This window comes from Protopterus annectens, chromosome 4.part1 (genome assembly GCF_019279795.1).
Source record: "Protopterus annectens isolate FY-2018-M chromosome 4.part1, PAN1.0, whole genome shotgun sequence".
Taxonomy (NCBI): Eukaryota; Metazoa; Chordata; order Ceratodontiformes; family Protopteridae; genus Protopterus; species Protopterus annectens.
Window position 1 is genome coordinate 877,682,979 of NC_056734.1, and position 26,073 is coordinate 877,709,051.

Below are 26,073 nucleotides of genomic sequence, written 5' to 3' on the forward strand. Positions count from 1 at the left end.
AAATAAATATTACAAGTGTAATGCAACTATCATCAGACAGCTTAGCTGCCGATTGGTATGCATGCCTTTCTGCTATCCAATGCATATCCCCACAGCTCTAGACAAAAAGGAAACAACATCATATTTGGGCCTTTCTGGAGCAGTTATTTACTTACATCAGTTCAGATTAGAGTAGTAAAATCCATGAATTTCTAGATGAATCAAGGAAATGAGCCTTGTGTTATTTGAGAAAGGTTAAGTACTGCAGTTACAAGAGATCCCACCAAATTGTGTGAATGACATTTCAGAAGGCATACACAGAAACAGCTTTCTCACAGCTATACAGTATTTCTACATCTAAGAATGTTGGCAATCTACTAAGCCAAGATTCTGTCAGCAGTACATCAGATTGCAGCACATAGTTTAGACTACACATGTAGAGTTTATTTTGTTTATTACAACCTCTATAGCTGTTTATCAGCCAAACTTTTCATGTAACCTGTGTTTCACTGACAGCTATAAAGACGATTACGTACCAGGTTGTAATGTTCTAGACACTAACTAAAATTTCCTTTGTGGTATACTTTCACACTACCTTTAACCTCAAGAAGGGGAGAAGTGCATGCTGTGTTTCAACCCCTCATGCACATGTTTTTTTTACTGGCATTCATTTAAAGGAGAGAATAAACAAACTCTCCTTTACACATCAACTTCAGTCATAAGGCTAGACGTGGTTGAAGTAGCCTGGAAAGAAAGGCATAAAGAACAAAACATTAGTTAATTTGAATAATTTATATATATATATATATATATATATATATATATATATATATATCTATATATATATATATATATATATATATATATATATATATATATATTAATATATATATATATATATATATATATATATATATATATCTATATATATAAATGTATATATACTGTATTGTAAAATCCAGGCAAACACAGGCCTAACATGCCCCCCCCCCCAGCACACACATGTATACATGTGTGTGTGCATATAGTCTCACACACAGACACACACACACACACACACTAAAAACAACAAAATTCATGATTTAATGACCATAAAGGCATTTAATTCTTAACAGTGTTATATTTTGATTTCACTATCTGTATTAGAAATGATAAGTGCAGGACAGCTTAATTGCTTTTCAGGAGTAATTTAAAGAAGTTGGACTATGCACTCCCTTAAACAAAGGCAATGCTCTACTTATCTTTGCAGTGCATTAGAATATCTTTAAATTAGATATAGCAGTCAGTTAAGTGTCTGTCCTTTTTCCTGAAAAGTACTGGCTCTTACTACTGCAGTCTTATTACAAATCAATAAAACATAGGTTCATAGGTTGGTACTAGGCTTTCTCCCATCCAGTCATCAAGGTTCCTTTTGAAGAGGGCCAAAGAGGCATGCTGCTTGACATGTATGGGCAATCTATTCCAGAGTATGGGGAGTCTCAGGGTCAGGAACATATACCTCCAGCATGTTTTGTTTATTGTGGTGACAAGGTTTAGATCCCTGGAGCGTGTGGCTCTGAGGGATTGGGATTTCTTTAAGTGTAGTATGTCCACCTATAATACATATAAATACATATCAGAATGATTTGCAATCCAGCATTCATTTTAAAGTTTTACTTTCACCTTTTCACAGAAAAATGTTATTGTTATTGATATTATTATTATTATTATTATTATTATTATTGTTACCCTATTCAATAAGTTATGTACTACATGTAGCTCGCTTGTTTCTCTTTGGCCTATTTTTTGTATTTATTGTTCATCAACGTTATTGTTCTTAAGCTTCTGCGGGTCTGTCCTTATGTCAAGATATAAATGAACTCTAGAAAATCTAGAGCAAATGTAAATGTATCTGACCAGACACATGCAACAAAAGGAAGGTCCAAAGGGATACCTTACTAAAAGGATAGAAGGTCTAAGCAACATGTCCTACATGGACCAACTCACAGCCCTGTCACTGTACTCAGTATCCCGCAGACTACTAAGAAGTGACCTGTTTCTGGCATACAAGGCATCATTTGACCCATTACTGATTGATTTACTACACATCAGCAAGTCAAATGGTATCAGAAATTCTCCGTCTAGGGATTTAAACCTTTTCTGCAGCATAAACAGAACAATTTGGAGGGAAAAGTGTATTTCAGAGGATACCACTGCTGTGGAACAAACTCCCGATCTACATAAAACAAATTCCATCCCTGTCCATTTTCAAACTAAGCTAGATCTATGGATGGGAAGCAACAATTTTAACCCAGGCTGCCTCCTCTACTACTCATGGACAGAGGCAGCTCTTACATTTTTTATCCCATGCATGGGCCCCTCAAATTATCTATGGTACGATCCCAGATATTTTTATTAGGGATGATATATAATTATTGACCATGGGATGGATAATGTCAATCTTTAATAAATGGGATATGTTAATATGAGCACAAAAAGGGCAACTGGCTAGTTTTAAAATGGTCCAAAGGGCAGCTAGTCTAGTACTTACTATAACACTATGAACCTTAAATCTGAGGATTGCTATACTACCATGGAACATGGCAAACTTCTCACAAACACCAGTGCCTCTGGATCACCACAGCACATTTCTGAAGGTCACAATTTTTTTTTTCATTTTGACTTTGCATTTAGTTAAAAGATGAGGCAATTGTCTAAAATGTCATATACTACAGAGGTGTCAGTTCATCTTAAATGCTAAAGAGAATAAATGTGAATGTAGAAAATATTTTTTTTTACTAAACAGATGGCCGTGGGATTGATACTTGCATTACAGTACAAACAGAGCTAGAAGGAATGTTTTGCAACCCTTTCCACAGTGCTGCAGCATCCAAGCTCAGACAACACTCACCTCACAAAGCCAGCCACAGTACAAAGCACTACAAATACTGACTTATGCACAAACTAACATGTGGTTATGACAATTCCAGAATTCTAAGAGGAAAAAAATGTCCTCTCAGAAGGCAAAGTTTCTGAGTAAACTGGAGTTTAATGAGAGGCTTGAAAGAGTAGGTTTTAATTCATTCCAGGAGGAACAAGGTCTAGTCTGACACTGACTAGTAATAATAATAATAATAATAATAATAATAATAATAATAATAATAATAATAATAATAATAATAATAATAATAATCTGCTAATTACTAGTAGCACACAAAGGGGGAAAATCACCTAATGATAAATATTTGCTTGAATTGGAGATCGACTAGAGTGTTATTGGTTAAAAATATGTGGTCAAAAATCATTACAGTGAAATGACATGCAGCATTTTCATTTTGATTGAAAAATGTCATTACATCTATACATTTTTAATTAAATTTGCCAGTGATGCAGTAGATTTGGAAATGAGGGATGGACTGAGGAGAGGAAGGAGAAAGAAAGGAGAGAAGAAAAGTAATAAAAGGGAAGTACAGTGAAGAGGAGTAATAAAATGCATGTGGAATGTGAGAGAGATGGGAGGGAGATGTATTCTGTCTACAGTATGAGATGCAATGGCATAAAATAAATTTTATAACCAGTGAAAGGGAGAAAAAAAAATAGAAAAAGCATATATTTTACCTACAGTGAGAAGATTAACAGTAGAGGAAATGGAAATAGGTCGACAAACCCAATAAAGAGGAATAGAATATTGAATGTAGTGAGAAACAAGTCAGAATGGTACAGCTGTAGGAGATTCACCCTAGTCAATGGGAATACTTAAAGTTAGCTAAGAAGGGATTTAAGATGATAATGACTTCAAGCTATGAAGGTACTAAGAGAAGATGAACAGCTATAGGGTAAATCTGTGACACTGGACATGCAGGAGACAGCTAAAGATAAAAGAGGATGTTTGACTGGGTGCAAAGGAAATCACTAATGTAATAAAATGACAGTTTTGGGCAAGTATACCCCTACTGAAGTGAAATTAAAGCTAGTAAAGAACATGGTTATAAGGTTGATACAACTCTATGAAGGAGTAGTAATATTGGTGGGGGACCTAGAATTTGGTTTTCTAGGAAAAGAAAGAGAAACCAGATAAAGATTAAGTAGCTTATGAATATAGACAAGAGATGTAAAAAAGATTGTGTCAGGCTATGGGATGAACAGGGGAGGAGAAGACAAGATGAAGGATTTATGTATTATAGTAAGGAATGGAAGAGGTGGTCAGTAATTCAGGAAATGATAAGGTGATGGCAACAAAAGAACATTTGGGGAATGGTGGGCTGACCACTACACAGGACCAATGAGTTTCTCTGTCCACATACCAAAATAAATAAATATATATATATATATATATATATATATATATATATATATATGTCCTCCACATTCAGGTAGGTGTGTGTGTGTGTGTGTGTGTGTGTGTGTGTGTGCCTTTTGTGAAGGTTGGGTGCCAGGCTGGCAACTCGATACCATAAAATTCTACTGCCAATCAATCTGCAGTCTGGTGATCCTTTGTGGCAATCCCTAACTGGGAAATGCTGAAAGACATTGCTATATATATATATATATATATATATATATATATCTTTGTGTGTGTGTGTGTGTTAATGTCAGTTGTCACTTTTAGGACAGAATTGGACAGACGACTGCACTGGGGATTACCCTGTGAGTGCTGAGGAATCAGAGGGTTGGAAAGCAGCTGAAGGATGTTCGATATGTTAAATGACACACTACAAGGGATCCTGGGGACACAAGTAGACAAGTAGGATCAGGTCACATGTCAAGTGAGACTAAATATACAATAGCAAGTAGGGATCTGTGAAACAAAGGGCAAGAGCTGATAGGAACATGTAAAGGGGACTGCTTGCAGATTAAGGCTGGTAGGTTATCAGAAAGATAGTTACAGGAGATCAGAAGGCAAAAAAAAGACTCACAGAGGGAGAAGGATGAAAGGATACTATTGCAAAATATAGTAGTTAAGGAGTTACATACTTTAAACTCAGCAATGGTCATTAAGGCTCTAGATTCTAGACTGAGAAAGGACATGGTGGGAAAAGCAGTGCTTCAGCTATGTGATGACTGGGTACAAAAATTGTCCCAAGACCCACAGTTATATAGAGGATATTTGCAGACAAATGTAAGAGAGGAAGGCATGGAGAAATACTGCTCCCTCATTGAGGGGAAATGAAGAGCTTAATCTAGAAGATCATGGAGGAAGAGCTAAGAGAAGCTTTCACAAGACAAAAAAAAACTGAGAAATTATCTGCAAAAATTGATACTGCTATATAAGTTTGGAAGTTTAGAGAAGAAAAATGATCAGAATGTGGCTACAACTGATGGCCGAGATATTAGAAATGAAAGAAATTACACAATCCCAGAAAAAAGGCATTATTGGGAGACACTTTAGTAAGGGAAGGATCCTAAATTTTTACCATCCCATTCCAAATTTAAAACCATGATTGCAAACTCCTTCTGAGTACATTTGTGAATGGGATGGTTGCCATTGTTGAAAAAGTAGTGGATATGCATCAAATTAGATTTATTACAAAGAGAAACATGTTTACTGGCACTGGTAAATGATAGTACAGGATGCTCAAGAGATGGTGATACAAGTCATGGCAATGTTGTTGGGTGCTGCAAAAGCTTTTAACTATGTAGATTGTCACTACTTTTTAAATTGCTGGGAGACATACAGTTGTCAGCTGCATTTGTTTCCTTATTAAGTAGTATATACCAAGAAGCCGAAGCACAAGTTAGTCTTACGGGGTACTATACTAGCAGATTCAGATTAACAAGGAGAACATATTGATGCCCTCTTTCCTCGCTGCTCTTTTCTTTATCATTTAAGCCCTTAGCTACAGCTATAAGGCAGTCCACTTTATTAGGATACAGGTGGGAAGAGAGAGACTTGAAATTAGCACGCTATGCTGATGATGTCATGGTGACAATGGCAAATACAGAGAAGGATTTAGGGAGGTTGTTTTCATGCTGAAGGAGTTTTGAAGGATATCAGGGTATGACATTAACAAGTAGAAAACTAGGGCAATAAATGAAATAAACCTGCAGAATGAGAAGATGTTGGTAGAGAAATATCCATGGATGTGGAATAACAAAGTGGTTAAATGCTTAGGGGTTTGGCAAGTACCTTCTTATGATGCTGCAAAGCAGGAAACATATGGCAGGATTAAGACAACATTTGCACTAAAATAAAGAAATGACCAAGCCTTAAAATAGACCAATTGTTACAGCTCTTACATTAGCACATTCTCCTTCATGTTTTGTACTTGAGGCAATACTTTTGAACCCATGTGGATAGTACAGTTTTGGGAAAAATTAACTATTAGATGAAAGAGTTTATTTGGATGGTAGGATCAACAAGGAAGAGATGGGAAAGACTATTGATGCTGAAAGAGGTGAGGGGGATGCAGAGCCAATTCCAGCACTAGGAGACCTAGGCAACTAACTAGTACACACTAGCTTGGAGGGGGCCCAGCCACATCATCAAATTAATTGAAAAAGTTAAACATTTTCACTCTGAAATGTTTCCTTCACACCTGTCTATAGCATTTCATCTGCATGTGCTTTTCAGCCAATGTGGACACAAGCAGAACAATGGGCAAAAACTGAGCAGTGGACTCGGGCTGTACTAATAAGTGAGCAAGTTTTCAGACTTGTTGCACTTGAGTAGTTTGATTTCTGAGCAGATGCAGATGGATACAAAGCAGCATTGATAATTGCCACAGGGAACTCGTAGTATGAATGATTCTTGCAGCAGAACATGGAACTCGGGTACTGTGTACTGTAGTTTGATTTCCAAACTGGAGTAGTAGCAGAGCAGATAAGGAGGAATGCAAAGCAGCAGTGTGTATGTAATGCCTAGTCAGAGTGGGCAGGTTAGTTAACTAACTTGCTCAGACTTAAACTCTGTACCTTGACTATGGGATACAAGAACATTAATCATTTACAGCAACTACCAGGCTCTTTCAGATATATTGTCATTAGAGCTGGATGAAATATTCTGAAATGGACACTTTTGCCATTTATTGCTTTGTGCATTTTGTTCCACTGTAGTAGAAAAAAAATGTTAAAAACTGCTGTTTTAACAAAAAAATACATTAAATCAGGAAGGTAAATCAAATAACCCATGCATTTCCGCATGGTCCTAAAAATGTTTGCAGCAGGCCTTTAAAATGAAAACAGTCCAGGATCCAATTTATGCTTAATCTGTCTCTGGCCAGGTGCATTTTCAATGAATGTGCATTTCAAAAGAAGAGAAATTAACTGTTGCTCAAGCGCAGTCTGTTTTCAATGTGCAACTGTTAGGAAAGGGCCATCGGTGTTTGTACTATAAAATTTGAAAGCAGTGTCAGCAGTACAAACTGCAGCACATTTGCCGTTGGTGCAGAAGGCTGTGGGCTCTTCCCCCAAAACATGTAGATGGATTCTTGACTCTGCAGTACAGTATAAGGGTGGGGTACTCCACTCCACTCCACTTACACTGTACAGTACAGCACAGTATAAGGTGGAGTTGCTGCACCCCTGAGTGTGTTGTCCTTTGGATGAGATTTTGAAACAAGGCCTCATCTGCTTGCATTGATGGTAGAGGCTGCATGATGTATTTTCAATGAACATGAGTTTCAAAGGAAGAGAATTTAGCTGTTGCTCATGCTAAATCTGTGTTCAGTGTGCAACTGTTTTCTGTTAGTAAATAGCCATCAGTGGTTGCATAATGAAGCTTGAAAGTTAGTAGCTCAACAGGTAGCATTCCTGCCTTTGGTGCTGAAGGGTGTGAGTTCTACTCTCACACCATGTGGATGGATTATAGAAAACGTATTGGGGGGGGGGGATGCTGCACAACTCAAAGTGTTATCCTTTGGATGAGATATCGTTGATGGTAGGTGTTGTGAGATCTTTTACATCCACCTAAGCTACCAAAAAGAATTGGGAGAAGTTCCCAGATCCCTGACCAGTTTCCTGTAGTAGTTTATGTACCACCAAGGGTCTCAACTGTAAAAGGGCTACTAGCATGGCAGGACTAACCTGGTCAAAGGATAAATAAATCAAACGATTTATATTAAATCCACGTCACTGTGTTCATTTCAAAAGTAAAAGAAGAAAAGAGTATGCATGCTAACAGTTTTAACCAGCATTTATGGTAACTGTAGGGGGACTGAGACAGGTAATGGGACACCAGGATGGGTACGGGGGGGCTGCTCTATTACCCTGCCTAGGGTCTCATTTGACTATGATCCAGATCAGGGAGGAGGATTGGTGCCAGATGTTCATCTGTATAGTAAAGAAGCATGATTACTGGATGTTGGAGTATGAGGCAAGATGGAAGGATATGCTGAAGGAAAAGTTTCAGTGGTAAGGAAAACTAGACATATTGGAGGCATTTTGGGGGAACAGAGACACTAGATATTCCACTGATGAATACAATAAGTGGGTGAGATTAGTAAGGTGTTTCAGATACAAAGACGCCATGCGGAGAATAACAGAATTATAGTTTGAAAAAAAAAAGTAAAACAACTCACTGTTCTTGATTTTTTCAGCTCACTATAGCCAGTTCAAGGGACATGCAGAATCCTCAGAGAAAGTACCTCCTTGAACTTCATAGCACCTGAACCAAAAAGAAAAACATCGACTCTGCTCAGAAGACATCAGTAAAAACTCTTCAGTACCTTTGAGAAATGAAAGAATTACCAGGAAAGTGATTATTCATAACTGACACATTTTCTTCCTTACTATAGACAGCTATCATTCTTTTATTGGAGACATCCATGAATTTCATTGCCAGGTCACTACAGTATTCACCACTGTTAGGTGTGGAAACTAGATGACTTAGACTGGCTAAATACTTAAGGAAGAATGAGACCGAAGCAAAAGATCCAGTACAGTCTGAAAAGGAAACTTGCTATCACCTTGAAAATGCTGAGGTAGAGCAGTTAGTCATAAGCTAAATACATGTAATAAATGTTCTAAGCCTTACGACTTGGAAAGGGTGCAGTGTGCATTCTGTCTAAGTAACTGAAAATTGAAGACTCTAAGAAACTGTTTTGCATCTTTTGCTTTAATGTCATCTGCTCTTTTATTTTATGTCTGCTATCTCTGTAAGTGACCAAAGGTGATAGTGGGTCTAATCTGTAAGTAATATTTTGTAGGAAGAAAGGTGTCTTGACTGTGGTCATGCATTGTACCGCATGTTAATTGGAATACTTCAGCACCCTGAGTTACAGTAGCTTTGTTATGAATTATTACAAGTTGTTTAAAGTGAAGCTTATATGTAAAGAAACACATAGCAATATTGTTCTGTTCAGCAGCTGTGCTACTGAATCTGTTAACATTAAGTATAGAAGCTGTCAAATTACTCTTAAAAGTTCTGTCAGAGGCAAGCTTTTGGCACATTAGCTTGCAGTCTCTTAATGGTTCAATTAATTATCATTCATTTCTGGTTGACTTCTTAATGCAGCAGTTGTAAAGAGAGGACTTGTCAAATGGCCTTAGAAGGAATAAAATATAAGGACTGTAAATGAATAATGGGTTTTACACGAGGTTTCTATTTTTAAGTATTCCTCAGTCAAATGACTACCCTAATAAAGATGGCAAATTGATGTATTGATTAACATTGTCTGATTATTTTTATCTTCTGAGAACAATTTTCAGTGACTATTGCCACATTTGTGAAATGCAGAATAGTTTTGCATTTGCTCTTCTACAATATTTCAGTATTATTTTGGTTTCAGCTTTCAGAGTCCTACATTCTGAACTAATTGATTTTTTAAACTATTCAACAGGAAGCACAAAACAGCCAACAATGCTCCTGAGTAACCAAGTCCTGTATCTAAAACTAGTCCAACAATCCAAATAAAACAGCAGGACTCAGAGATGATTTCAGGTTCCAGTATCAAAATGTTTAATAAAGCGCAAGTGCTTTCGTAGGTGAACCCCACTTCTTCAGATGTCTTTAAAAATGAATTAAAATCATTCCCCCTACTTATACATACATCTCAAGTCACATGAGATGTATGTATAAGAAGGGGGAATAATTTTAATTGATTTGTAAAGACATCGGAATAAGTGGGGTTTACTTACGAAAGTGCTTGTGTTTTATTAAATGTTTTGATACTGGAACCTGAAGTCATCTCTGAGTCTTGCTGTTTTATTTGGATTTTTTAAACTACATTAGCACCTCATTATTATGTTCCACAGCTGGACAAGAAAACTGTACATGTGTGTTATAGTCTTCCGTTAGATCAGGCTCAAAAAATCAGGTGCCGCTTCACTGTAATGAAAATTAAGGTGAAATATCTGTTCATAATCACTGCTGCTGTCTCATTCACTCTATGATTACTCTGCATATAAATATATATGTAGATGGATTCAGGCACATGGCACAGTACGTTGTAAATAGAAGAATATCTACTCTGAGTTGCAGTTTTATTTCTTTAATGTTCTTTTCCTCCAACAAATCTTAAATTTAACCCACAGTGTATGTCACCTATTTGTATTTTAAATATATTGTTTATTGTTCACCTCTTTAAACATCTAACAAAGACTTTTATCATCACATATACATCTGTCTTTGGCTTTCTTTCTGGTGCATGAACACTATTTTTTATCCCTAGCCTCACTCATCATATTACTCTTGGTTCATGATTATACATTTGTCTCACCCCTCTAGTTTGCCTTTCATAATCCTGTACCTTACAGCAGGTAGTGGAAGTGAGAGACAGGCATTGCAGGGCATTATCCTGTTTCATGGCTTTTTCCATAGTGGCCTTTCTCTGCCTGCAGCATAACATTCACTATGGATCAGGCTACCAGTGAGTGCAGGATACATAGCCTTGACCATAATTAGTACGATCATATAGGGGGTTAGAGGGCACTTAAGTAGTGAGTCTGCCACACTCATTGGTGGATAGGTGAAATAACACCAACAGCTCAGTCTCATCTTTCTAGCCATCACCTCCAGTGCAAGACCAAACTAATAGCCCCATGTTTCTGGAGCTAAAATCGGGGTTCCATCTTACTGTTCTGTGGAACAGATCCATGAAGACTTTTAGGTTCATAAGCTAATACTAAGCTAAATGCCCTTGTGAGGCATTTTAAGTCTAGCCAATTATCCCTTGTGAGATTCAAACCCTGTACTTTGTGCTTGGAAGGTAAATGCTTTAACCATTAGGCCACCCTCCCAACCCCTATGCAGGCACAAGTCGGCCAACACATACACATAGATATATGCAGTCATATGGGCACAGGCATGATTGTATGTACACAAATATGCATATATATGAATTATTTGCATTATGTATGAATTAACTGTATGTGTGAAAATGTGTGTATATGTGTGTGTCTGAACAGACATTATACACATACATGAGTATATTATATATATATATATATATATATATATATATATATATATATATATATATAGCTACTTCACATCAGCTAAATCTCATTTGACTGAATTTCATTTGACTGAGACCAAAACACCTAATTTTCAAGTAACTGAAAACTCATTTCACTGAATCTCATTTCACTGAATTGTAAGCCATAGACATGATGTGGGTTTCCCTTCACCTGTGACATGTTTGTGATAAAATAATTTGTGTAACTTACAGTACCAACTCTCAGAATACCAATAATTATGTAGAAAGTAGTGTTGTAGTGTTTCTAAATGTAGGTATGTCTCTTTACATTTTTATGGGAAGTATCTAAAGTAATATGGCAGATGTGTTGTGTGTACCTAGCAGTAGTGGCAGCATGTAGAGTATTGTAAGGCAAGTAAAAGTTATATGCCATTTTCCTCACTGTAGTGTGATCCTGGAGTTAGTATATATAGTTCTGGGGGGCACAGACCCCCACAGTGGGGGGTGTGGGGGGTGTAGCCTTCCACCTAGTTTGGTTTTATATTGTCTGGTTTTGGTTAAGAGGGTAAGTAAGTTGTTTTTAACTTCTGGAAAGAGGTAGTCATTAATGTTGTAAGTATGTATGTCTATTGTTTAAAATGTAGTCTTTTGAAATTTAGCATTGTAAGCTTTCAGTGAAATCAGATTCAGTCAAATGAGTTTTCAGTATTTTGAAAATTAGGTGATTTGGTCTCAGTCATATGAAAGTCAGTCAAATGGGATTTAGGTGATGTGAAGTAGACCCATATATTCTTCTTCTTCTTCTTTCGGCTGCTCCCATTAGGGGTCACCACAGCAGATCAACTGTTTCCATTTCTTCCCCTCCTCTGCATCTTGCTCTGTCACACCAACCACCTGCATGTCCTCTCTCACCACATCCATAAACCTTATCTTAGGCCTTCCTCTTTTCCTGTTACCTGGCAGCTTCATCCTTAGCATCTTTTTCCCAATATACTCTGCATCCCTCCTCAGCACATGTTCAAACCAACGTAATCTTGCTTCTCTGGCTTTGTCTCCAAACCTTCCAACCTGGGCTAATCCTCTAATATAACAGGAACAAACCACTTGCTGACAAACAGGATAAACGCCCAGTGCTCCAGAAAAAAACTTAAATAATATTAATGAAACCAAAAGGAGCAACTAGGCTGATGCAGAGTCACAAGTAGAAATGAAAGGCAAAATCCTCAGGTTAAAATCCAAATGAAAGGCAAAGTCCTCAGGTTAAAATCCAACTTTAATTCCACTGCAGGTCAGATAAGCGCTTTCACTCATTCATTTGAGCTTCATCAGATCATGTAACAAAGACCTTCAAGTACATAGGCTACATTTATACAGTTAAAACATCTCCTATTGGCTGCTTCTTGTTACATATTCATGAGTTAATCTAAGCTTAAAGATATATGCACATATAAGCATGCTAAGATGTATAAAATGACAAAGTGAATATAAAAAACATATAAAACATATAAAAACTCTCCATGAACACTCAAGATGCTCTAATAAATAGGTATATATAAATATATATATCAAAAGAAATCTATTTCAAGGGGTAATAACATATATGTTCCATCATTTATTATAAAATCTACAAACATTCCTCCGTTTGTTTAACATAGGTTTAATGGAGGCTCTCTCATTGAGACCTAAACCCCTATCTGCTCTCAATCTAACTATCCACATACTCTCCTTACTCTCAGTATGGTTCCTGATGTCACCTCCTCGTATACTGGGTTTAATATTCTCAAGAGCTCTAAATAGGAAATAATGTTCAGGACCTGCTTGGGCTACGTGCTTAGCTAAGGCATTGTGAGGTGAAGCCTTCCTAATGTGGTAAAGATGTTCTCTTATCCTGTCTTTAAAGCGCCGATTGGTTTTGCCAACATAAAATGCATCACATATTTGGCACACTGCCAAATAAACTATATGAGTAGTATCACAGGTAGCTACAGCATGCTAAAGTTAGTGTGCATGTCAGGATGTTCAAAAAATGGACTGGGGTCAAGAGAATTACAATAATTACAGCGTCCACATGGTTTTGTGTGTTCAAGAGGCATTGACCATTCATCCCTTTTGAATAACATAACATTCTCCTTAAATTTAATTTGTTCCTATATAAAAAGGGTTTAGTTCCCACAAGTTTACCGATGGTGTCATCAGTACAGAGAATAGGCCAGTGTTTCGTAATAATATTCTTGATTGCTGGACAATCAGTACTATATGGTAAAGAAACCCTTACATGAGTTGATCTCTCATCTCTACCATTGTCTATTGTAGCGGATCCACCAGTAATAACTGGTCCAAAATAAGGGGCTGCTCTGTTCAGTCTAAGTTTATTGACATCTAAGAGGTTGGACTCAATCTCTTGTGAGCTATAGCCCGTTCTTCTAGCCTTATCTTGAGGTCACTCACTTCATTTAGGAAGCCTTCTTCTGTGGCATTTAGCCTAGAGGTTCTCATCCCCTGGCCTCTAATGATATTCTTAAAAATATGCTGTGGGTGCATACTATCACGCTGTAATAGCGTATTAAAATAGCAAGGTTTCCTATAGACACCTGTATTAATCAAACCACATGCTAACTTTTCTATATACAAGTCAAGAAATTCTATCTTCTCTCTAGAGTGATTCATACTGAAGGTTAAATAGCCAGTGAGGTTGTTCAATATAGTATGGAACACAAATAAATCATCAACACTGCCTCTCCATAAAACAAAAACGTCATCCACGAAACGTCTATAAAAAGTTACATGTTGTTTAAACATTTCTAAATTAAAGAGACTCTCAAATTCCCAAAATGCCAAAAACATGTTTGCATAGCTGTTGGCACAAGGTGTGCCCATGGCTCATACCTCGCTGTTGGTAAAACTTGTTGTCGTAGGTGAAAAGATTGTTATTCAAAATGAGTTCAAGGAAATGTACAATGAGGTCTACTTTAACTGATGTATATTCGCTATGTAAGAGCAGATACTCAGTGATATAAATCAGGCCTATATTATTTGGTAACACAGTAAACAAGGACTTGATGTCAAATGTTACAAAAATCAAGTTATCAACGTCACAAATGCCACCTAAGCAGTCATACAAATCTGTTAAAAACTGTTTGGAATCTTTCAGTACAACTTTGTTCTTATTTAATATAGGTGCAAATGTTTCTCAACATAGACAGAAAGGTTTTCAGTGATCCAACCCTGACCAGACACTATGGGTCTCATTGGTGGGTCAATGGAGTCTTTGTGAATCTTAGGTAACCCATGTATTGTTGGTACAAGTGGATTCTTAACAAAGAGATAGTCAAACAATTCTTGATCCAAGATATCACCTTTCAACATATCTAATAACATATTGTTTACGTGACTAATAGTGGCTTGCACTATTTGTTTGTTAACTTGTAAATAGAAATCATCTTCCAAGAGTTTAATCATAGCATCATGATATTTGCTAGTGTCCATAACTACTATCCAACCACCTTTATCAGCTGGTTTGATGGTTATGGACTGTAATGACTGAAGTTTAAGTAAGCTAGTCTGCTCCCCTCTAGTCAAATTACCATTCTTCCTATATTTCTTTAGAGAAAAATATTCATACAAATCATCCTCAGTTATCATAGAATCTTCTATGATACATAACATCTCAGGATATTTGTTGACTGAATGTGATGAGAAATTATTATGTAAAGGCCTAAACTTTATACCAAGTGCACACAGTAACTTTACGGACACTGTAGTAGACATGAGACTTTTCTGTCGAAATCTTATGCTTAAACTGCTATTTCATGATAAAACTGATAGTGAATTGACAGACAATAACGTTACTAGACCACCAAAGTTTAAGAAGCTTAGCAACTTTGTCCCACCTAATCATCCGTTAGTTGAGGCATATTTGAAACTAACTGAGGATGATTTGTATGAATAAAGGTGGTCGGATAGTGCACTTGGTATAAAGTTTTGATTTCTATTTACAAGTTAATGAACAAATAGTGCAAGCCACTATTAGTCACGTAAACAATATGTTATTAGATATGTTGAAAGGTGATATCTTGGATCAAGAATTGTTTGACTATCTCTTTGTTAAGAATCCACTTGTACCAACAATACATGGGTTACCTAAGATTCACAAAGACTCCATTGACCCACCAATGAGACCCATAGTGTCTGGTCAGGGTTGGATCACTGAAAACCTTTCTGTCTATGTTGAGAAACATTTGCGACCTATATTAAATAAGAACAAAGTTGTACTGAAAGATTCCAAACAGTTTTTAACAGATTTGTATCTCTGCTTAGGTGGCATTTGTGACGTTGATAACTTGATTTTTGTAACGTTTGACATCAAGTCCTTGTTTACTGTGTTACCAAATAATATAGGCCTGATTTATATCACTGAGTATCTGCTCTTACATAGCGAATATACATCAGTTAAAGTAGACCTCATTGTACATTTCCTTGAACTCATTTTGAATAACAATCTTTTCACCTATGACAACAAGTTTTACCAACAGCGAGGTGGCGTAGCCATGGGCACACCTTGTGCCAACAGCTATGCAAACATGTTTTTGGCATTTTGGGAATTTGAGAGTCTCTTTAATTTAGAAATGTTTAAACAACATGTAACTTTTATAGACGTTCGTGGATGACGTTTTGTTTTATGGAGAGGCAGTGTTGATGATTTGTTTGTGTTCCATACTATATTGAACAACCTCACTGGCTATTTAACCTTCAGTATGAATCACTCTAGAGAGAAGATAGAATTTCTTGACTTGTATATAGAAAAGTTAGCATGTGGTTTGATTAATACAGGTGTCTATAGGAAACCTTGCTATTTTAATACTCTATTACAGCGTGATAGTATGCACCCACAGCATATTTTAAGAATATCATTAGAGGCCAGGGATGAGAACCTCTAGGCTAAATGCCACAGAAGAAGGCTTCCTAAATGAAGTGAGTGACCTCAAGATAAGGCTAGAAGAACGGGGCTATAGCTCACAAGAGATTGAGTCCAACCTCTTAGATGTCAATAAACTTAGACTGAACAGAGCAGCCCTTATTTTGGACCAGTTATTACTGGTGGATCCGCTACAATAGACAATGGTAGAGATGAGAGATCAACTCATGTAAGGGTTTCTTTACCATATAGTACTGATCGTCCAGCAATCAAGAATATTATTAAACACTGGCCTATTCTCTGTACTGATGACACCATCGGTAAACTTGTGGGGACTAAACCCTCTTTTTTATATAGGAACAAATTAAATTTAAGGAGAATGCTATGTTATTCAAAAAGGGATGAATGGTCAATGCCTCTTGAACACACAAAACCATGTGGACGCTGTAATTATTGTAATTCTTTTGACCCCAGTCCATTTTTTGAACATCCTGACATGCACACTAACTTTAGCTACCCGTGATACTACTCATATAGTTTATTTGGCAGTGTGCCAAATATGTGATGCATTTTATGTTGGCAAAACCAATCGTCGTTTTAAAGACAGGATAAGAGAACATCTTTACCACATTAGAAAGGCTTCACCTCACAATGCCTTAGCTAAGCACGTAGCCCAAGCAGGTCCTGAACATTATTTCCTATTTAGAGCACTTGAGAATATTAAACCCAGTATACGAGGAGGTGACATCAGGAACCATACTGAGAGTAAGGAGAGTATGTGGATAGTTAGATTGAGAGCAGATAGGGGTTTAGGTCTCAATGAGAGAGCCTCCATTAAACCTATGTTAAACAAACGGAGGAATGTTTGTAGATTTTATAATAAATGATGGAACATATATGTTTTACCCTTGAAATAGATTTCTTTGATATATATTTATATATACCTATTTATTAGAGCATCTTGAGTGTTCATGGAGAGTTTTATATGTTTTATATGTTTTTTATATTCACTTTGTCATTTTATACATCTTAGCATGCTTATATGTGCATATATCTTTAAGCTTAGATTAACTCATGAATATGTAACAAGAAGCAGCCAATAGCAGATGTTTTAACTGTATAAATGTAGCCTATGTACTTGAAGGTCTTTGTTACATGATCTGATGAAGCTCAAATGAATGAGTGAAAGCGCTTATCTGACCTGCAGTGGAATTTAAGTTGGATTTTAACCTGAGGACTTTGCCTTTCATTTGGATTTTAACCTGAGGATTTTGCCTTTCATTTCTACTTGTGACTCTGCATCAGCCTAGTTGCTCCTTTTGGTTTCATTAATTCTCTAATATACTTATTCCTAATCCTGTCCATCCTCATCACACCCAGTGCAAATCTTAACATCTTCAATTCTACCACGTCAAGCTCTGACTCCTGCCTTTTTGTCAATGCCACTGTCTCCAACCCATATAACATAGCTGGTCTCACTACTCTCATGTAGACCTTTCCTTTCATTCTTACTCATACTCGTCTGTCACAAATCACTCCTGACACTCTTCTCCACCCACTCCATCCTGCCTTTACTCTCTTCTTCACCTCTCTTCCACACTCACCATTACACTGAACTGTTGATCCCAAGTACTTAAACTCATCCACCTTCGCCACCTCTACTCCCTGCATACTCACCATTCCTCTATCCTCCCTCTCATTCACACACATATATTCTGTCTTAGTCCTGCTGACCTTCATTCCTCTTCTCTCTAGAGCATATCTCCACCTCTCCAGGGTCTCCTCCACCTGTTCCCTACTCTCACTACAGATCACAATGTCATCTGCAAACATCATAGTCCACGGGGACTCCTGTCTGATCTCATCTGTCAACCTGTCCATCACCATTGCAAATAAGATAGGGCTCAGAACTGATCCTTGATGTAATCCCACCTCCACCTTAAATACATCCGTTACTCCCACCACCAAAATCATACATGCAGATAACAGTACAGAAGTAGACCCATATATATATATATATATATATATATATATATATATATATATATATATATATATATATATATATATATATATATACACACACATATATTGATCCTCCACTTTTGTGTCTTTAGTTTCTGTTTGCAAAGATGAACCCTGACCTTATTTCTGCTGTCAATTATATTGGAATAAAAGGATAAAGCCCTGACTATGACCCAGGCAGCCAGTGCACAATCGAAAAAATATCTAAATTCTGTTAAAACAGGATACAAGGGAGTTGCGGATCTGGTGACAAGTGTTTCTAGAGAAAGCCATCATATTGTGGTTAAGTTGCATTTCAGCTCCATGGCACAGATGGCTAAATCCCTGACTGTGTCCCAGATAAGAGAATTCCAATTAGTATAGCACGTGCCATATAAGCCAACAGGTCATGAATGCAGTGAAAGGCCAGTGTTGGCTCTCCTGTCCTGCTTGATGCAGGCATTCTGGTAGGCTACAGTGCTTTGAACTACAAAAGAGAAAAATATGTGCACATATAGAGTGTGGACAGGGATAAGTGCTTGGCTTTGCCTTTATGGTACATGTGCAGGAACACTCATGCTCTCAGGCTGAAGGCATTGCAGTCTTCGGGGCTGTGAGCAAATGCTTCATCCAGTGGAGTGGGATGAGGGATGAAAAAGTCTTCATGATGATTTGATAGTGACTGCTCCAATTATCAGAAATGACTGGATAATCACAGCACTAGGTCATCAAGGAAGTGGATTCAATTATCTATAATACTCCATATTTGCTTTTCTCTTTCACTCTCTCTCTCTCTCTCTCACACCTCATGGAAGAAAGTACATAATTGCTAATGTTGTATGAATTCTCGGACAGTTTTTTTTTTCTTTCCTTCTTTCTTTCTCTTTATCAGTCCAACCAGTCTTTCTTCTAAGCCTGTTTAATCTGTCTGCTTCCACTGCACCTTGGATTATTTCAGAAACTCCATTACAGGCACACTAGGTGGAAAGCCTATGTTGCACTAGAAAAGCTTCAGTGAATCGTCTTTTTTATTCCTTAAAATCATTATTTTATTTAATTCACATACTGAAGTTTCCTCCTGTTTGATTTACATAAATCTGTAATCATCTCACTTAGAACATTTTCAGTACTTTGTGTTTGCATTCTTAGATTTTTTTTTTTCATTTGCTAAAGTTTGAGTCACAGAAGTCTCTTGCATTTAATATAATTCTCTGTACATTGCACAACATGGATCAGTGATTCCTAGAAACTCATTGCTGTAAAGTTTTGACTCACTGGGACTATTTACAGGTGATATGAGACAAATCCAGTAAACTGTACCCCCCCCACACACACACACACTTTATTATTAATTCAACATTCAAAAGAGACTCCCCTTTGTAGCTGTAGCATCTTTGACATAAGGAAATCTCATCATCTTCATTTCTCTGATATCACCTATAAAAGTCAGTTGTTGGGTATTGTGCTGCAATGTTTGCAACCTACATCACTGACTGGTGCATAAAGGCATTTCTATAACAGTAACTTAGCTGATGTTGTTTGCTATAAACAGTGCTAAATGTCCCCAGTATTCATTGCAGTAGTTTACAGTGTCAAGCCTTTGCCATTCTTCCTTTTTCCCTGAGCTTGCATCTGTCACACAGACTGAAGGGAATGGTCAGATAATGAAGGACGTCTGTTATATTTGTACAAGGGTACAGTATTTTTAATGCTTATCTCATTTATTCTAAAAGGATTGCTGTTATATGATCAGGCTAAGTTGTCATGATACTGATGTAAAAAGCTTGTTATAAAATAAGAAATGCCATCTGGAAGAACTGGTCTGTTCTGTAAATTTTTGTTTATTGTTAGCAGTTTCTTCATGAATATTTATTGATTATTACCATATTACGCCTCATTCTTTATTATGGAATTCCATGGCACCAATGAGCACTTGGAACATTACAATACATTATAGACTGTCTTACAGTTAATGCAGAGGACTGAGACTATAAGCTGTCAACAGCCTAACTCCTGTAGTGATTGGTTTGATCCCCCTAGTCTATATTTCCATAAATATGTGACCCTGAACAAGACACTTAGCCAGGCTGAGCCTGAAAAATGTCCATGTGGATCAATGCTCCATCTTAAAAAATATAAGCAATACAAGCTTTTAGAAAATTAGTACCAGAGCAAAGTTAAACAATAGTAATTTAATTAACGAACTATACTGTCATTAATCCAAAATGTCTCTACAGTTAAAACTTCCGATGTACATTAAAATTTATGCAAAGAGAGAAATGTTATCTATTGTGCTGAAGAAAAGTTTGGCATATCTGTGATCTTCAATTAAATAATCTGCATATACATGTCAGAAAAGAGGCTTCACTTATAATCATTTCAGTTTCTAAAAGCTTTACAGGAATTACTTACGGTTTTGGGAGGAAATATTTATGGCTTACAAGAAGAGCTGTTGAAAAGTTAATTATATATTGATTTCAAAATGTCTTACCAAGGCCATGTTCATGAGCAGGCAAAATCTTTTTCCATAAGAACTCAGCATTTATATTGGACTTTGCATCATTTAGACAGATTGCGGGGAAATGAAGCCCCAAAATGATAAAAGCAATGAAATATAATATCCAGTAAACTCATAACATGAGGTGACACAACATATTTCTGCCTCTTCAGAGCACTGAAGTAAATTGTTCTTTTGGGGTATATTCTTCTGCTACTATTTATAAACACACACACACACACACACACACACACACACACACACACACACACACACACACACACATTTCTACTCTCCTCTATTTAAATTACATACTCTTTATCTAACAATGTCTTATATCACCCAATAAAGAGAGAAGAAGGTTAATACTTGCTTTTCCTCTCTAAGTTGTTTTTCATGATTGTGAATGCAAGTTACTGCACTATAGAAATTAAATAAAAATACTACCTTTTAGTCAATTTGAAGTCAGACATATAGACATTAATCTATTCTGAATTCAGTAGCACTAAAGCGATGTCTTTCGGCTTTTCCATGTTAGGCGTCACCACAGCAGATCACTGGTCTGCAGATTGATTGACAGTGGTGTTTTTACTGTGTCGAGTTGCCAGCTCCGTACCCAACCTTTACAGAAGGCACACATATACACACACGCACCTACCTGTATGTCTTTAAAACTCAGTTAACTGCAGGGAAGACATGCAGTCTCCACACAGAAGGAGCTCCAGCCAAGAATCAAACCAGAAAACCTCTTACTTTGAGGCAATAATACTAACTGGTGCATCACCACAGCCTAAATGTATTGAATGGTGTTATTACAATGGTATTATCTAGTTAATACTGAAGACATAAGTAAAAAGATGCATGTTGTTTAGATTCACAATTTCCAGATGAGCCATCACTGCAGATAAGATATCTACATCTGCATTACATATGTGGATTTGTTAGAAGTGGAATCTGAATGAAGTTCAAGTTCGTAAGTTTCATATGTTTAGTCCACAGTGTTCAGGACTAGGGGCCACCGTGGAATGCTGACTCCTTAAAAGAGACACCAAGCAGTTTATGTTCCAACCACATATCCACGTTTTTCTTAAATGAATTAATTACCCAATAATCATATGTGTCTTTCTATTTTGTTCTGGATCTTATATATAATTTGATTGCTAAAATTGTTCCTTACACATATTGTGGCTGCAATAAATGCAAAAGTTGACATCATTACATTTGTAGTTTTTTTGGTTAGAAGATAAATAAAGATTTAATACAGATTGTAACACATCCCCCTAGATTCATTAAACTCCGTGGAAGAATAGTGCTATTCCTGCATGGAGCAGATCATGGCCATGTAGAACAGCAGTGCACCTTGCATATTAATGAAGGTGTGCTGCTGTATTCACTACATGGACACAAGCCGTGTATGAGGGGAGAGTGTGTGTGTACTGTGCGAGCAATGCAATTCTAAAGCAACTAACAGTGTCCATAGACAAAATGCAGAAACACAGCCCCCTGCAACATAGCTCTCAACTGGCAAGATGTTCACAGTATGTCCAGAGTTTTCCCTTATATTTTTGGCCTTTCCCTCATAAACTTTCCTCTTGTCTGGCAAATCATTGTGATGATCTAAGGATTGAAGTCACTAAATAATGACATACATTTGGGTTGTATAACTTATATCCTTCAAAAAATTTCTGCTAACATAAATTGATTTATTCTAACAGCTTGCTACATTTATAAGAGTAATGTTACACATTCTTTTTTTTTCCATCACCAATAAAGTTTAAGCATAGCTGAGTGGGTGTGCACATTGCTCAGCAAAGCTTAAATATTGAAAGGGCTAAATAAAACTATACAACATAAACACTTAAACTAAATTAGCATAGTGGTTAGTGCTTCCACTTAGCATGCACAAGTTCAAGCCCCAATACAGGTCATTCATTTTTATTTGTGAAAACAGCACTAAAAGTATATTTTCCTAGAAATAGGTATTGACAAGTTTCCCATACAGTATAGTCATAAAAGAATGTAATGAAAGCACATAAAATGATGATGATGATAATAATAATAATGATAATAATAATCATACTGATAATAATTATAATAATGATAGTCCATAAAATGAAAGCTGAAGAAAGCTAAATTGTGCTCAGCTGTGCTTAGCTGGAGTAAGCATTACTTAAATTCCAATGCTTAGCAATAATCAGCGCAGCTAAGTGGATTTGCACACTGGTAAGCAGTGCTTAGCATCTACCCATTTAAGCAATGCTTATTTATGCTAAGCAGGTGTGCCAGTCACTTAGATTAGCGCAGCATAATCAAAGCTATCCAATCACAGCAAAGGGCAGGAAATCAGCCTTATTTAAACCTCACAGGTGGGAATACAGCTCATAACCAGTTGTAGCTCCCCACTGCAGGCAATATGGCTGGTTTTGGTGAAGGTGTGTACTTTCAGGCATAGTGCTGAGGCATTCAGGAGTCCAGGGTCATCATTGGATTCCAAGTAAAAAAACATGATAGGAGACTGCTCCAGGACCAGTACCAGGGATCCCAATACAAAGCGGAGGCCTGTGACTATCTCACATGTGACATCACCAGTGTCACTGGCATCCCTTGGACTAGTGAACAGGTCCAGCACCACTTTGACAACTTGAAGCATAGAAAGAGGGAGCACTTGGACAGGTGGGTCCAAGATGCATAGGCAGGAAATATCCCAGTTGTGTGTAAATATCAGTATCAATAAGTGTTTTCCAAAGTCCAACATGTGTATGTGATGGATAGGTATGCATAAATGTTTCTCTATCTCCTGTACAGCTGCAGATGAAAGGGCCATGAACATGAACACCCATGCCAGCAGGCTAAGGATATGTTGCGAGGCTGGTGAGTATAAGTCTAGCTTGAAGTATTTGTTGCAAATATATAGAAAGGAGTAGAATGTCACCTGTTAGTATTCAAAAATGAGTATGGTTTGTACTGAATAAATGAGACATTAGCAGGGTAATAGTGATGTACAGGGTATATATCAATAAAAGTGTCAGTACCTGTCAATAAAAGTCAAAACCCTGGACTGGTTGTGTTTACTTTGATATGTGGTGTTGGTATGAATTGAAATGTGTACAGTTTCTACACAGCAACTATAGCTCTGAAAGCATTAAATAATCAAGGCTCATCTGACAAAGATTGTGGAGTTGTAAAACAGGAGATTACCTATATGAAGAGTTCCATGCACCAAGATCTAATACCTGAATAGTAATGTTGTGTTAACCAGTGTTTTCCAGACTGTGCCATGTCAACGTATGAATACTCAGTATAAGAAGTATCTGCCATGCAGGAATGTCAGAATCACAAGGTTAGATTATACAGCCAAGAGATTATTAGGCAAAAAACAATCAAATGAGACACAACAGTTTCACAATAGCTCATTCTGATGAAACACAAACTTTGTTCTATTTTATGCACAAACAGGCACGGTTCGAATGCTCTGAGTGGTAAGAAGTTGTACGCATATTTTCAGTCAGGAATATGTGAGTATGGGTAGAAACAGTCAGGTAGTGTTAACATTTCATCCACAGGTCTGCCAGGTAAGAAAATGTATAAATTAGCTTTAAGAAGGCTTTAATTATACACTGTGTACAGCACCCACTGTCCACCCCTAAGGTTGCAAATGACAGCAAGATAAGTACATACACCAAGTAGTCTCCTCCAAGAAATGTCCCTCAGGTGTCATGCTGTCACATTTAGTGGTCACTGCCGCCCACACTCAGGGTGACTGATATAAATCATGGCAGAGTATGGCAGTAGCACACACACACACACACACACACACACACACACACACACACACACACACACACACACACACACACACTATGAGTGCACATATGTAACCCTGACAATGTTAATATGGGTAGAAACAGTCAGGTAGTGTTAACAGAAATTTCCTTCATAGGTCTGCCAGGTAAGAAAAGGTATGAATAAGCTGTAAGAAGGCTGCAATTATACACTGTGTACAAACATACCACTGCCCAACCCAAGGTTATAGTGTGATGTAAAGTGAGGTGATACTTGGAGAGTAATGATTAGAGCACTGATCATTAAAGTTGTGAGCAATTGAAGCCTATACAGTTGTAAATTGACATCTCTCTCTCTCCCCCCCACACTATCTGTACTAATAATCTAAACACATAAATCAATGGGTATGTTTTTCACCAAACCTACTGTTTGGACATGTGTCCTATTTTTCTACAAATATTGAAATGTTTGACTATTAATGTTCCCTGTGAAAAAACTATCATTGGTGGCCTGTTGCTATCAATGTGACCTGCATGCCGTTATAATGCTCACTGTGGTTCCATATCTGCATGTGTTCTGTTTGCTATGCAACTGTTCCAAATATGGTGTTTTGGATTAATGGAAATACCAATGCATGCTGTTATAACTAATCCTGGAATGTGATTTTTTATGACTAGCCAACATATGTTATAAAACTGCAACACCATAGCACGTCTGCAAAGGTCGATCCCAATGGATCAGCCTGTCCTACCTCAACTGGCCATGACACCGGGCCCCAGCGCATCTGTGACCCAACCCAGGAACTCCTCATCTGATGGTCTTGCACCAACATTTGGTGGAACCCCCTCAGGGGATGGGGCCCATCCCCTAGGAATGGGCGTGGACAGGATACTGTCACCCATCATCTGGTCTAGGGATTGGTATGTAGCTAGTTTCAAATGGAGTTTAGAGATCTGCTACACCAGCTTGAGGGCTGTGTGGCACATCTTGAGGGTCAGCTTGCCCATCTTGCTCAGTCCCCAGCACAGCCACTTTTGGGACCTTGAAGGTGCTGTGGTGACTGCCCATGGGTGGAGACCTCTGTCCCAATGTATCCATTTGGGAGCTCATGGGAATCCGATTCTCAACCACCCTCCCCGTCCAAGGTGTTTACCCTCCACATGTGTCATAGACAGTCTCTGTCTGCTGTCTTGTCTATCTTGTCTGTCTTCCTACCCAACCTACATCCCTAAATATACCTACACTCACCTTATAAAAAAAAAGAGCAACCTTTTCCCACATAAAAATATCTCCCCCATACATAACTGTCCATTTCAAACACGTGTCCACTGGTTCATAGATTAGTACTAGGCTAATTGCCATTTTGGGCCATTTGAAGCCTAGCCAGTTACACCATGTGAGAATCAAACCCTGCACCTTGTGTCTTTAAGGTAAACAACTTAACCATTATGTTATCCTCCCACTCCTGGACACATGCAATCTGGTATAATTGGCTTAACAACACATTACTGTTGTTCTCACCCTCTCTCAGGGGCTTGAGTGTCCAAATTCACTTCCAAATT